The 14,607-nt window shown below is 37.9% G+C and overlaps 1 long non-coding RNA gene across 4 annotated transcripts in view; it reads right to left on the bottom strand.

Annotated features, from left to right (window-relative positions):
- Positions 1 to 14,607, bottom strand: part of LOC123603438 — a 185,642-nt gene that overhangs the window by 161,280 nt on the left and 9,755 nt on the right. For 3 of the 4 annotated variants that reach the window (XR_006714885.1, XR_006714884.1, XR_006714883.1), the window contains exons 2-4: positions 13,295 to 13,335; positions 12,511 to 12,574; positions 3,402 to 3,462 (exon numbers count right to left, since the gene is read on the bottom strand). This is a non-coding gene — a long non-coding RNA (uncharacterized LOC123603438). The remainder of the gene's footprint in view (positions 1 to 3,401; positions 3,463 to 12,510; positions 12,575 to 13,294; positions 13,336 to 14,607) is intronic. The other variant, XR_006714886.1, reaches the window with a different exon arrangement.

Below are 14,607 nucleotides of genomic sequence, written 5' to 3' on the forward strand. Positions count from 1 at the left end.
TATATATAAATAAAGCTCTAGGCTGATAGCACAGCCTGACGCAGGGCTCGAACTCACAAAATTGTGTATATATATATATATATATATATATATATACACACACACACACACACACACATATATATATAATTTTAATTATATATATATATAAATATAATTGTATAATTTTATTTATTTTTTTTATTTTTTTTTTTAATTGTTTTTCAACGTTTATTTATTTTTGGGACAGAGAGAGACAGAGTATGAACGGGGGAGGGGCAGAGAGAGAGGGAGACACAGAATCGGAAACAGGCTCCAGGCTCTGAGCCATCAGCCCAGAGCCTGACGCGGGGCTCGAACTCACGGACCGCGAGATCGTGACCTGGCTGAAGTCGGACGCTTAACCGACTGCGCCACCCAGGCGCCCCTAATTGTATAATTTTAATTGTATATATATATATATATATTACCTTCTATAATTCCTACATATATGTTTACTTTACTTTATCACAGTCTTAATCCAATTGTAATTATGTAGTATGAACCTGTTACATGTTTAGGACCTCAGGATTTTACATGGAGAAGGAGCATTATAAATTGCAACAGGATTTGGTCCAAGGACAACAGCTGGTTAAAACTCCACATGAGGTCACATTTTCAAAATTCCCCAGCAACACAGCTCAGTACAGGTTTCCCTGGTGAAAGTAGTGGGTTCTCTTCTTCTTCAGTGAAACACAGTTGTCAAACCCTAGGGGATTTTTTTCAAAAAAAAATTTTTAACGTTTATTTATTTTTAGAGAGACAGAGACAGAATGCAAGTGGGTTAGGGGCAGAGATACAGGGAGACACAGAATCCGAAGCAGGCTCCAGGCTCTGAGCCGTCAGCACAGAGCCCGACTCGGGGCTCCAGCTCACAAGCTGTGAGATCATGACCTGAGCCGAAGTCGGACGTTCAACCAACTGAGCCACCCAGGTGCCCCAAACCCTAGGGGATTTTTTAAGGGAAAATGAAGTGATCCTTCTCTCTCAGCTCTGTTGGGGAACAATTTGCAAGACCCAAATATAGGAAACAACTTTTTCCTTCTCTTTTTCCGACCAATATTTCGGAGATCTGACCACTGAGCCAAGGACAAAACCATGATATACTAAATGTATGAAAGGATTGCCCCCAACACATGCTGTTTGGGAATTTGCACATAGCAGTGGGAACAGGGACAAAAAAAGGGCTACCCCTTGAATGTGCTGGGTCCCAGTAAATATTTTGGGGGGAGGGGGTCTTTTCCCTGCATAACACTTAGAGTAAATGGTGCCTTATTAAATTCATGGGCCATGTGAGGTATAGTGATTCATTCATAAAGAGCTAGCAAAATTGGTAAAAAAGAAGCATATATTCACTTTCCTATGTCCTATCAGTTAGTATATGTGAAGAATCTTTGTAGTACTTAAACACCACCTTTTCCTGCACAAATCCAAGAACCACCTCTTTGTCAATCTCTCTCTCTGTTTTCCCCCTGTATGTCAAGTCTGCAATTCCTGGCTAACTTTACATCTCCTAACATAAAAAAAATAAAACAGAAATAAAACAAATAAGACAGAAGTAACACTGTTATTGGCCACAGTGACACTGCCCTTTGGAATCTGTGTGTGTTGCAATATTATAGATCCTGCTGCCTCTGCAATTCCTAATCGCATTTACTCAATACTGGTGACATACTCATGATGCTGCAACCTCTGCTCTATCACCAGGGACCACTGAGGTCCAGTGATTCTTTCAAGGTTTTTACTCTGCTTTGTTGACGATGACCACAAATGCAATTTCATCCAGAGTATGCAGGAAAATGTCAACAATTTTACCCAGAGTAAGTAAGAAAATGCGAACATTTTCCTGTTATGTTATATTTATTATTTGGAATTTCCTTGAATAAACGTAAAACCACATCTTTCCTGGATTTTTTTTTAATGTTTACTTATTTTTGAGAGAGAGAGAGACAGAGCGCGAGCAGGGGAGGAGCAGAGAAAGAGAGAGGGAGACACAGAATCTGAAACAGGCTCCAGGCTTTGAGCTGTCAGCACAGAGCCCGACGCAGGGCTCCAACTCACAAACCGTGAGATCATGACCTGAGTCGAAGCTGGACGCTCCACTGATTGAGCCACCCAGGCGCCCCTTTCCTGGAATTCTTTAAGCCATAATCACTGCATTTCTAGAATGGCCTCTTTCAATTTTGACCGTACCTCTAGAGTGGTTCCATTCATGCAAGGGATGTCTCTCCCTCTAATCATGGACGAGGCCCAACTCAGGAGAGAATAACATCCTTAATGACAGACATCAGAGAAAAGAGCAGAAGAGCCCCTTTAGTTACATAGCAATGGTTTTAAAATCCTTGAGGAGATGCACAACAGCCACTCCAGGGGACAGCTACACCCTGGGGGCGGAGCTAGCAATGGGTGTGGCGCGAGAGCCCAGCTTTCAGCACCAGAGGACACATGGGTTAAAGACATGTGCCACCACTCCTGCAGTCCCCACTCCTGTTGCTCTTGTGTGCTGTTGTCAGAACACACACTGGTGAGAACTAACACATAAGTCCACACGTGTAGCCTAAGCCCAAGAGTCAGCTATGAGCCGTCTCATCGGTAGCCCTCAACTCATCATACGGGCAATGAAGGTGAGTGAGACTCGCCCCAAATCAGCACATGGCAGCCCAATCTCACACAACCTTGGCGAAAACAAATATTGCACTGGACTATGTGAGTAATCTGATTACTGGTCTGCCCTTGTGGGGTTAACATAGATATTAATGTTTTTGTTTCCTGTTCTGGTCACAAAATTGGCATCTGCTCATTAAAAAGAAATGGACATATTCTAAAGGTAGCAAAAGAGAAGTCAATTAGAATGGCGTAATTCAATGTTAATGCCCTTAGTGGGCTTTGAAAAACTCAGTACTGGATTACAACCCAAAGAATAAATAAATATATATAAGTCCAAAGCAATATAAACAATGGATACATTAATAACCGCAGGAAGGATGTTCTTCACGGAAGTATTCCTGATAATATTTGTAAACATAGTCCTCTTTAGGTAGTGTGCCTTCTTGCCCCTCAACTTGCCTGTTGACTTTAAATGAACAGGGTATGGAAAAAGAAAAATGGTTACTTTACAGTAAAGACACTTGGTAAACACTATCTCAGCCAGGTGATCCATCAGTGATAAGCCATGTTGTTATCATGTCCTGCCCGGTATGCCATGATGGCAAGGGCACTTCCCCTCTGGGGTACACTTTCGAAAAATCTATAAGCCCAGACTAATCATGAGAAAACATCAGAGAAACCAAAATTGGGAAACATTCTAACAAGATCTGACAAGAGTTCTTCAGATTTTTCAAGGACTTGAAAAAATAAAACAGAAAAGACAGAGAAACACTCACAGACTGGAGAAGACTCCGGAAACATGGTAACCAAATGCAATGTGGTATCCTCAGTTAGATCCTGGAACAGAAAAATGATCTTAGTGAGAACACTGGTGAAAGGCGAACCAAGTGTGTAGTTGAGTTAATAATATTGTAAAACTGTTGAATTCTTCACTTTGAAAATGTACCATGGACTATATAACGTCAACGTCAGGGGAAGGCTACATGAAGAGTATACAGACACTCTATACTATCTTGGCGAGTTTTCTGTAAGTTTAAAATTATTCTAAACTAAAAAGATATTTAAAAGTTAGTACATTTCTTCAGTTTTTTTTTCCTGCAAATACTCTTTTCAAAGAAATATTTATTTTCCATGAGATTGGCCACTTATAATCTCATATGTGTTTTAATATTATTAAAAGTTTTCATAAAAGTATTTAATGGGAGCATAACATCCTAGTATATGAACAGTTTAATTTACATAATTATTTCAATATCAGTAAATATGGAGGTCTTCGTAATTTTTTCATCATCACACGTCATTCTGTGATGACAACATTTTGAGCAGAAGTCTTCATTTGCCATTTGGTTTCTTTATTTAGACAAATATTTCTTCAAGTGAGAGTGGTAAGCCAAAAAGAATATGAACTTTAAAAAGATGAAAAGGTTTCTGGTATATGTTATCAACTTCCTTTGCAGAGGGTTTATTGACTCATTTGAAGAGAAAAATAAGTGATAGCTAGAGAAAAGTAGAGTATCAGGAACAAAATGAGAGAATCAAATCTTAGGAAACAGGAGTAAGAGAAAGTTGCATTCCCTTAGTGGGAGATGAAGTATTCCTGCCAACAGATATTACAGACTTTGCAGAAAGATTAAATTCAGGGGTCCAATAGAAGTGAGGAAGTAAAACTGCAATCAATTAAAAAAAATGTATTGTCTATTTATTTTTGAGAGTGAGACAGAAAGATAGAGCATGAGCTGGGAAGGGACAGAGAGGAGGGAGATACAGAATCCGAAGCAGGCTCCAGGCTCTGAGCTGTCAGCACAGAGCCTGACGCGGGGCTCGAACTCACCAACCACGAGATCATGACCTGAGCCAAAACCAAGAGTGAGACACTTAACTTACTGAGCCACCCAGGCATCCCACTAATAATTTTTAACTTGATAAATGAGCAATGTCTTGTAATACAAGTCGTTCATGACACTGACTGTCAAATGATCACAACTGAGTCAGTGGTTCTTGAAATTTGCTATGATATACAAGTGCTTTCTATTACAAGCATGTTTCTGGAATGAATTATGCTCACAAAACCAAGGTTTTACAGTATATCAAATACAGAAAGACTGGCACCTGGATCCAGGTTCTCCCATTTATGAGTTATAATTCAGATTGAGTCATAGCACTTCTCTCAGCTTCTGCTTCCTCAAATAACAGGAGACAGCATTAAAGCAGCTCTCTTTGAAAATCTTTTCCTTTACATTTCCAGGCTGGTAATCACCAGTGATATGTTTTTGCTTCTAAACTTGTAGGGAAATATTTGATTAGCTATTCCTATGAAATGGAGAGGCTGACATGTGGGATTTCTACTAACTCTTTTTCTCATGTTTCCCCTTTGACTGTAGAGTTTGGAGGGTTACATACACTGCAGACTTCCAGTTAATATAAGGGACTGATCTTTCTACCCATCTTCTCTCTGTGTGTTCAGTTGAAACACACTATGCACTCCATTTGCTGTGGCTTCTCCACTGGATTGGCTACCCATCCCCTAGCTTAACAATCAATCATTGTATCTTATCTGTGATACCTTTATGAGATCATGAGACAAGCAATTACTTTTTCAGAGCATGGTGTAAGCAGACTTTGGGCTTTATGCTAGGACCTAAGAATTTTCTAATTAGATTGAACTTACTTTAAATTAAACCTTTTATGGGCTATTACATTTGGGAAAAAATAAAATCCTAATTCTTTATGATGGATATGGAATAATATCACCTTCTACTATTTGACTTCAATGAAATACCACCACCACATACAAGTACCCTTCGTTTCCTCCACACATCCAATTCCAATGCTCTTTTCAATGCTCTGTCCAAATCTTCTTTCTGTTGCCCCGGGTTATTTTGTTTGTTTGTTTGTTTTGTTGTTTCTCTTGCCTTTTCTCCAAATTAATACAAATCTTGACTCCCTTTTATTTATTTTTTGATTTTGAAAGTAAAACTTAACCAGAGACTTGGTTTTTGTGTGCCCAGTAAGGGTGTGGTTATATAATAGATCATAGCTTCCAGAGTCATGAAGCCCTGGACTTGAATCTCAGGTATAACATTGCTAACTAAGGGACTTTGGGCAAGTTACACAACCTCACAGGACTGCATCATTCCTTCTGCAAAGTAGGGCAAAAAAAAAAAAAATTCCTTTGCAGGCTTGTTGTGTGGCTTCAATCTGATATTCACCATATTGCTCTAAAAAGTACTCAGTTTTATTTTTAACATTCCCTCCCTGGATTGTTGATTTTCTAATAAAGTTGTGGCTAAAGAAGTGATATTGGAAAGACTGAAACCTTTTGGGAAGTCAAGGGTCACAAGGTTAGCATAAATCAAACACTTGGTCCAAAGCTGGGGTTCAGTTTCTAAAAAACCTGCTAAATAAGTTTTGCCATGTTAAATCAGCCTTACTCTCCTGCCTTGTTGTTGCTGTTTGCTTTAGTGATTTTCCCCCTGTCTGTGCATAACACATTTTAGTTAGTTTCTTGTTGTTAATATTAAAAGTCCATTTCAATACCTTTGTTCTGTTAAAAACTAAGTTGACTATTGATGGGTCATTATTAAATGGACTGGGGGGTCTGCAGATTGCAGAGCACTCTATTTTTAAGCAGAGCTCTAAATTGCCAACCTTACAAGGAACATGTCATGTGCAAAGTGTAATTATAATCTTGTTTTGATAGATTCTAATGGAGTGTAATTACATATTGCGCACTTAGTGTTCTGATGTTAATCACATTCCCTTTTGCTAGAGGCTACTAAGTTCCCCCAAGTGGCCAAAGTCTCTGGCTAAAAAACAGAATAGTTGCAAGTAGTAGATATTATGTTTACCGACTTTAAGGAATTCATTTTGATGCTACTCATAGGTGTTAATCAGTCTTGAAGTTTGACTCGCCAAGAACTAAAATCTCTAAAATCTCCAAGTGGTCAAATAATATGATGATCACGGTTTTAGCGGTATATGAAACTCTATGTGTTCTAATTCCAGCCGTGAGGATTATGGATTATGTTGTTCAAGGGCACACTTCCTGCTTACAGAGGGTGATTTCCTGTTTGAAGAGTAGACAGTGCTCTTTAAAACTGTAATGGTGGCAAATGGCCAAATCTTCACGGCCAGCAAGTTTAGTCTTTAAATCTTCTCAGTCACAAAGGTCCATCTCCCTTGTCAAGAAATTAGAAAACCACAAATTATGGAAAGAGCCTAAATGTCCATCAACTGATGAATGGATAAAGATGTGGCTTATATACACAATGGAATACTACTTGGCAATGAGAAAGAATGAAATCTTGCCATTTGCAGCAACGTGGATGGAACTGGAGGGTATTATACTGAGTGAAATAAGTCAGGCAGAGAAAGATACCATATGTTTTCACTCATATGTGGATCTTGAGAAACTTAACAGAAGACCATGGGTGGGGGGAGTTAGAGGAAGGAGGCAAATCATAAGAAACTCTTAAATACTGAGAACAAACAGAGTTGATGGGGGATGGGGGAGAGGGGAAACTGGGTCATGAGCAGAGAGGAGGGCACTTGTTGGGATGAGCCAAGGGTGTTGTATGGAAACCAATTTGACAATAAATTATATTAAAAAAAACGAAAACCACTAAAGATTCTGCTTTTTGAAATTGTTTTATTTCCTTGTGTTTGAGACAGCTAGCTAAGGTTGCTGATGAAGCCATGCCTTTGACAGTTCCCTATATACTTTTGGTACTCATTTTCTGTTCTTGTTCAGTTTTTATAACAATATATTAGTAGAAAAGTAAAATTAATGAAAAAAATGCAAAACAAGTAACAGGTGAGGAGACACTATTTACACTACCACAAAATGCCTACAAATTGTCAAGAAATAGCTAAAATATCCAAAAGAAAAATGAGCAAAGAATGAAAATAGACAACTGACAGAGAAGAAAACCTGATGGTCGGTATGCAAATAAGATAGTCAAATGCAGTATTGATCAGGGGCCTACAAATTAAAGTACCAATGAGATATCACTTTTACCCACCAGAATAACAATTTTTTTAAAAGTGAAATAAGATCTATTGCTGGTAAGGATATGAAGAAAAGTATTCTTTCATGAATTTCTTTTGGAAATACAAATGTTAAATCATTTTTACAAAAGTATGAAACAACACTTATTAAAATTAAAAATATCTTTAACTCCAATAGTCTCACTCCTAGAAATCTATCCTAAAGTGATAAAGGCCCTAGACAAAGGTTTTATATATATGTGTGTTTCTTAAAGCAATGTCCATAGTGGAAATAATGACCATGAACAAATGACTGTCAAAATGAAAGTGGCTGAATAAACTATGTACAGCCACAATACTGAATATCATATAGACATGAAAAAGAAAACAAAATAAAGTTATATCATTTGACATGGATCAATTTCTTTTAGTTATTATTGAATAAGCAATATAAAACACAAATAATTATAATATTCCACTTAAAATAAATTTTAAAATAAATATACACATTTACACAGGCCATTATGTATATTATATTTTTGCCATCATATATGAGTAGGAATATTTGTAAAATGTACAACTATTTAAAAAAATTTTAATGTCTATTTCTTCTTGAGAGAGAGAGAGAGAGAGAGAGAGAGTACAAGTGGAGGAGGGGCAAAGAGAGAGAGAGAGGGAGACACAGAATATGAAGCAGGGTCCAGGCTCTTAGCTGTCAGTACAGAGCCCAGTGTGGGGCTTGAACCCACGAACCATGAGATCATGACCTGAGCTGAAGTTGGACGCTTAACTGAGCTACCCAGGTACCCCAAGATGTACAACTGTTGACAGTATTTGTATATGGTGAAATGAATTGGGAGCAGAGTATAGAAAAAAGCAAGACTGACTGAACACCAGATTTGTGTGTGTGTGTGTGTGTGTGTGTGTGTGTGTGTGATTTAGTGGTGAAAACTCTACTTTTACTTTTTTTTTTGTTATGAAATTTATTGTCAAATTAGTTTCCATACAACACCTAGTGCTCATCCCAACAGGTGCCCTCCTCAATACCCATCACCCACCCACCCCTCCCTCCCACCCCCCATAAACCCTCAGTTTGTTCTCAGTTTTTAGGAGTCTCTTATGTTTTGGCTCCCTCCCTCTCTAACCATTTTTTCCCCTCCCCCATGGTCTTCTGCTAAGTTTCTCAGGATCCACATCGGAGTGAAAACATATGGAATCTGTCCTTCTCTGTATGACTTATTTCACTTAGCATAACACTCTCCAGTTCCATCCATGTTGCTACAAAAGGCCATATTTCATTCTTTCTCATTGCCATGTAGTATTCCATTGTGTATATAAACCACAATTTCTTTATCCATTCGTCAGTGGATGGACATTTAGGTTCTTTCCATAATTTAGCTATTGTTGAGAGTGCCCCTATGCATCAGTACTCCTGTATCCCTTGGGTAAATTCCTAGCAGTGCTACTGCTGGGTCATAGGGTAGGTCTATTTTTAATTTTTTGAGGAACCTCCACACTGTTTTCCAGAGCGGCTGCACAAGTTTGCATTCCCACCAACAGTGCAAGAGGGTTCCCATTTCTCCACAACACCAGACTTTTTAAAATAGGCTGTCCGTGGGGTCAGGTAAGGGGAGGCAGAAGTGGGTAGAGGAGAGGAAAAGAAGGAAGTGTAGAGTAGATACAGAAAAAAATACTACAATCAGATAAAAAGAATGCATAATACACTCTTTATGTAAATAATGCATATGCTAGTGCATACACATTTACAAAAATTAAAAAAAAGAGGAGTAAACCAATATCTATTGACATGATGTGTATATGGTATATTCTTGAGTTAATGAAAATAAGTAATTCAAAATTCAAGACAGTGGTTCTCTTTTGGGAGCACTGTGGCTTTGAGTGGGGATAAGAGATAAGGAATGTAATTAAAGAAGGGTTCCTATGGTCTCTAAAACTTCTAACAGTTGTTACAACATTATTCATTTTAATACCTTATGTATACATGCTACATAATCCTTTGTCTATACGAAATGTATATTTCACATATAATATTAAAATGCAATTTTACATGTGATATAAAATAAGCAGCTAAGTGATGTATATACATGATTTTTTTAATAAAAACAAATAAATGGAAACCAAACTTCTTAAAACACACACACACACACACACACACACACACACACACACACCCCACACACAGAGTTTCAGAAGCTACATGTATTCCAGGCTTCTAGTTAACATGTAATTCAAAAGCACTGAAAAGTTGTGGGAGGAGTCTGGCAAGGGTTTTAATAATGAATGGAGTTTGGGAAGGAAGTAGAACGGGATTTAGTGAAGGGAAAGAAATGTTGTTTTGACTTTGTACACCTTGGTATTGCATTATGTCCTTTGTGAACAAGCATTATTTATATTAGTATTACAATTTGGAAGAATAAAACAACTTTAAGAGAGAACATTAAAAAAAGAGGGGCGCCTGGGTGGCTCAGTCAGTTAAGTGTCCGACTTCGGTTCAGGTCATGATCTCGTGGTCGTGAGTTCAAGCCCCGCATCAGGATCTGTGCTGACAGCTCAGAGCCTGGAGCCTGTTTCAGATTCTGTGTCTCCCTCTTTCTCTGACCCTCCCCTGTTCATGCTCTCTCTCTCTCTGTCTCAAAAATAAATAAACGTTAAAAAAATTTAAAAAAAAATTAAAGAAAAATAAAAAAATAAAAAAAGGAAGCATGTAATTGGGAAGATGGGATTGATATACAGTTAGCTTAAATTATTTTTCAACCTTTAATTTCAGCTCAGAAATCTTCTCCCCTCTTTCTGGATTATAGGGTAGTTTGACTAATGAATGGATAAAGAAATTGTGACATATACATACAATGGAATATTACTCAGCCATCAAAAAGAATGGCATCTTGCCATTTGCAATGGTGTTCATGTAGCTAGAATGTATTATACAAGCAAAAGAAGTCACTCAGAGAGACAAATACCATATGATTTCACTCATGTGTGGAATTTAAGAAGCAAAACAGATGAACACATGTGGTGGAGGGGAGAGAAGAGAGGGAAACAAACCACAAGAGACACTTAACAATAGAGAATAAACTGAGGGTTGATGGAGCAAGGTGAATGGGAGATGGGCTAGATGGGTGATGGGCATTGAGGAGGGCGCTTGTGATAAGCACTGGGTGATGTATAAATCACTAAATTCTACTCCTGAAACCAATATTGCACTGTATGTTAACTAAAATTTAAATTAAAAAAAGAAATCTCCTCTTTTTGACAGCCTTCCTTGTATTTTCCCTCTTTTCCTCAGATCAGTATAGATTATCCCTTATCACGCACTCACTGCTGTGAATCAATGTAATTATTAGCATTTTAATAACCTGTTTCCTTCACTAGAGGTGGGATTCCAGTGTTTTATATCTTACTTGTTCCTAGCTTCTAGTATAACGCCAGAGTCCTGCAGGAACACAATAAATTCCTAAGGAGTCTCATATCACTTATAAATCAGTAGATTTGTTATTTTTGGAACCAGTCCAATTAACCCTATTCCACCCACAAGCAACATCCTTAAATCTGACCAGTAATCAATGGAACCAATCTGGAATATAAAATGTCAGACTGGTGACTAGGTCTTAAAAGCTAAAAATACATTCCTAATAATTAGAAAAAAAAACATGAAAATAAATAATCCCTGCTGAACATCATAGTGAGTTATATATGGAGATAAAATATGGATATGCATCATAACATGCATAGGCTATGTCAAATATGCTTCTCAGATACGTTAATATCATTATATATAAAATGATAATTTCAGCAAACCTTTTTGTGCTTACCACATGACAGATATTTTTCTAAATTATTACTATCTCATTCAATTCAGTGCACTATTATCTTGATTTGACAGGTAAGGAAACCTAGGCAATGACAGGGTAACTAACTTGTTAAAAGATCACTCAGCCAGAAAATACTGAAATTCAGAATTTAGTTCAGGTAGTCTCAGAGTCTGTCCTACTTCTATAAAGGTCAAATGGATTTTAAAGGTTTAAAAAAATACTCTTTAGGGGCACCTGGGTGGCTCAATCAGTTAAATGTCCCACTCAGTTTCAGCTCAGGTCATGATCTCATAGTTCTTGGGTTTGAGCCCCGCACCAGATTTTGCACTGACAGCATGGAGCCTGTTTGAGATTCTCTCTCTCTCTGCCCCTCTTTCACTTGTGTTCTCTCTCAAAATAAAGAAATAAACATTAAAACTATTACTCTTTAGTTTTCCTCCATGCATAAAAAAACTTAATTTATAAAATATCTTAAACATTTCTATATACAACATCTCAAAAGATTTTGTTAATTGGAAAAAAAATCCATCACTCTCATAAATTGAATAAAGTCAGAGGGTTTTTTTGTGTGTTTTTTTTTAACATTTTAAGAAATCTCTGCATCCAATGTGGGGCTCGAACTTAACAACCCCGAGATCAAGAGTCTCGTGCTCCCCGACTGAGCCAGCCAGGTGCCTCAAGGCAAAGAGTTTTTTAATTGAAAGTGTTTTTAAGAATTCATCTTATGTAAATTTTCCCTCAAACTAGTATTTTTGTCTATGGCCTCCCTCTCTGATATCATCAATCACTACTCAAAGAGTTCCAGTCAAGGCACTTGGACCTGACCTCCCCACCCCATGTTCAATGTCATCTTTGTATTCTGATCATTTTATTTTATAAAAAGTTTACCGGTAGAAATACAAATGCTTCTTAAAATAGCTTTTGGGCACGTTAGCCTATTTGTTCTACTTTTGTATATGCATTTGCCCTTTCCTTAGGCCAGGTGTTTGAAGCACAGGAAACAGGTAAAAACAAGTCTCTGACAATAACCCATGTTTCAGGTTGTCCATACACTTGCCCATCTTACCCTCTGCTCTTTGTTCTTCTCTCCTCAGTTCCTTGAACTGCTGATTTGCTGTCCCATGCCTAGTCTGAAAAGATGATTGGGCACTTTAGAATTCCAGTAATTAATTTCTAGATCTTGAGTTAATTACATTATGCTTATGCTAAGTGTTTCTAGACTGCATTTCCTCAGGTGGTTAAAGTGTATATTGTAGTTTTCAAACACTTCAGCATAAAGATCACACTTTTCTGAATGTGGTCTTTTTCAGAAACCTTCAAATTCAGAGCCACAGAGAACACAGTTTTCCATGCAGAGCCTGACCAGTGCAGTGCAGGGGGGATGGCTGTCTCCCTTCCTTACAGACAGAATTGACAGAGAAGACCTGTTACACAGCTGCCTCACAGAGGGTGCTGTCAGTGTTACCTTCATTTTCTATCTGTTAATTCATCACATTCTATTACCTGCTCTTTTGTTAAGTAATAATCTCTATGCCCAACATGGGCCTCAAACTCACAACCCTGAGGTCAAGACTCGCATGCTCTACTGACTGAGCCAGCCAGGTGCCCCTGTATTAACTGCTTTTTAAAAAAATTTTTTTAATGTTTATTTATTTTTGAGAGAGAGAGAAAGAGCACAAGTGGGGAAAGGGCAGAGAGAGAGAAGGAAACAGAGAATCCAAAGCAGGCTCCCCAGCCTGAGCTGCCAGCACAGATCCCAGCGCAGGGCTTGACCTCACAAACCACGAGATCATGACCTGAGCCAAAGTTGGTCGCTAACTGACTGAGCCACCCAGGCGCCCCTATATTACCTGCTTTTAAGCCAGGTCTGTTCCAGCTTCTTCCTAGACAGCTGATAATTTTTAAAGGAACAAATTGGAATATATTATAATAAACTCTTCCAAATCTTTTCTCAGTTACACCAGATAATAAATATTGAGATCTCCGATTGTCATTATATGTCGTAGGTATTTCTTATACTGCACAGAAAGCATCTGTGTGTTTGATAAGCTTGCCTCTGTGTTCCCTCATGTCACTGATAAGCAAGTTGACTGGGATACAAATAGAACTCACTAAGGGTGATTGTTCAGGCTACTTACTTATGTCATTTTTATTCATTTATTCATTCATTCACTTATTCATTTGGTATACATTTTTTGAAAGCCAGTTATGTATGAGAGATTGTGTTATGCTCTAGGAACATAAATACATAGAAAATAAGTCCCATATCCCCAAGGAATTCACAAATCAATGGGATACAAACAAATGAACAAAATATTATGATATAGATAGAAAGTAACTAAGACAGTACAAAATAGACATTTCTAGAGAGAAGAGATTGATCATGTTTTTCTCTTTCCGGCAACTTAGTACCTGACACAGAGAAAGCACTAAATGCATATTTTATGAATGAACATCTACTGTCCTTAATAATAAAAAAAAAGTCATTTGATTAGGGAATTTTCTTCTGCAGTAACAACTTTAAATCCCTCACAATTTTTGAACAATGATAAACAAATACTCCTACCAGAACTGATAAGGCGTGTACCATCCTTTTGCTGAAAACTGCTGTTAAAATATCATAAACCACGGTCGAGTAAACCAAATTTAGTTTTGAACACCTACTGTGTGTTCCAGGTATCACCATTCAATTTCCTCCTTTCTTTGCCAAATGAATGTCTGGCACGATGTTTTTAACTGGGAAAAGTTAAACCACCACCCATGCTCCAAGATTTTTACACTTCTATCCCCAATTTCAAAACAATTAAGGATACATTCCCGTAAGTTCTTTTACTTGTTGTGTCCAAGAATTATTTCTTCACACTTGGTATCCGTCAGGACTTTTTAAATACAAACAACAGAAACCAACTTTGACTGATTTAGGAATAGGATGAATTTGTTAAAATGATAGTGGGTGCATTACCAATTGAGGGGACAGCTTTAGAACCAAGCTTTGCAAAAGGACACAGCAGTGGAGGCCAGGTATCAAGAGCAACAGAGTGAAAGAAGGGCTAGCACCCCCTGCCAAGGGTGGATCCATCCCAAAGCTTGTACCAAGCAATTCCACTGGAGACCTGAATTTGTTCTGCCATCGGTACCCCTAGAAGCTCAATATGTTGTCGCT

The sequence above is a fragment of the Leopardus geoffroyi genome, chromosome E1 (genome assembly GCF_018350155.1).
Source record: "Leopardus geoffroyi isolate Oge1 chromosome E1, O.geoffroyi_Oge1_pat1.0, whole genome shotgun sequence".
NCBI classification, from domain to species: Eukaryota; Metazoa; Chordata; class Mammalia; order Carnivora; family Felidae; genus Leopardus; species Leopardus geoffroyi.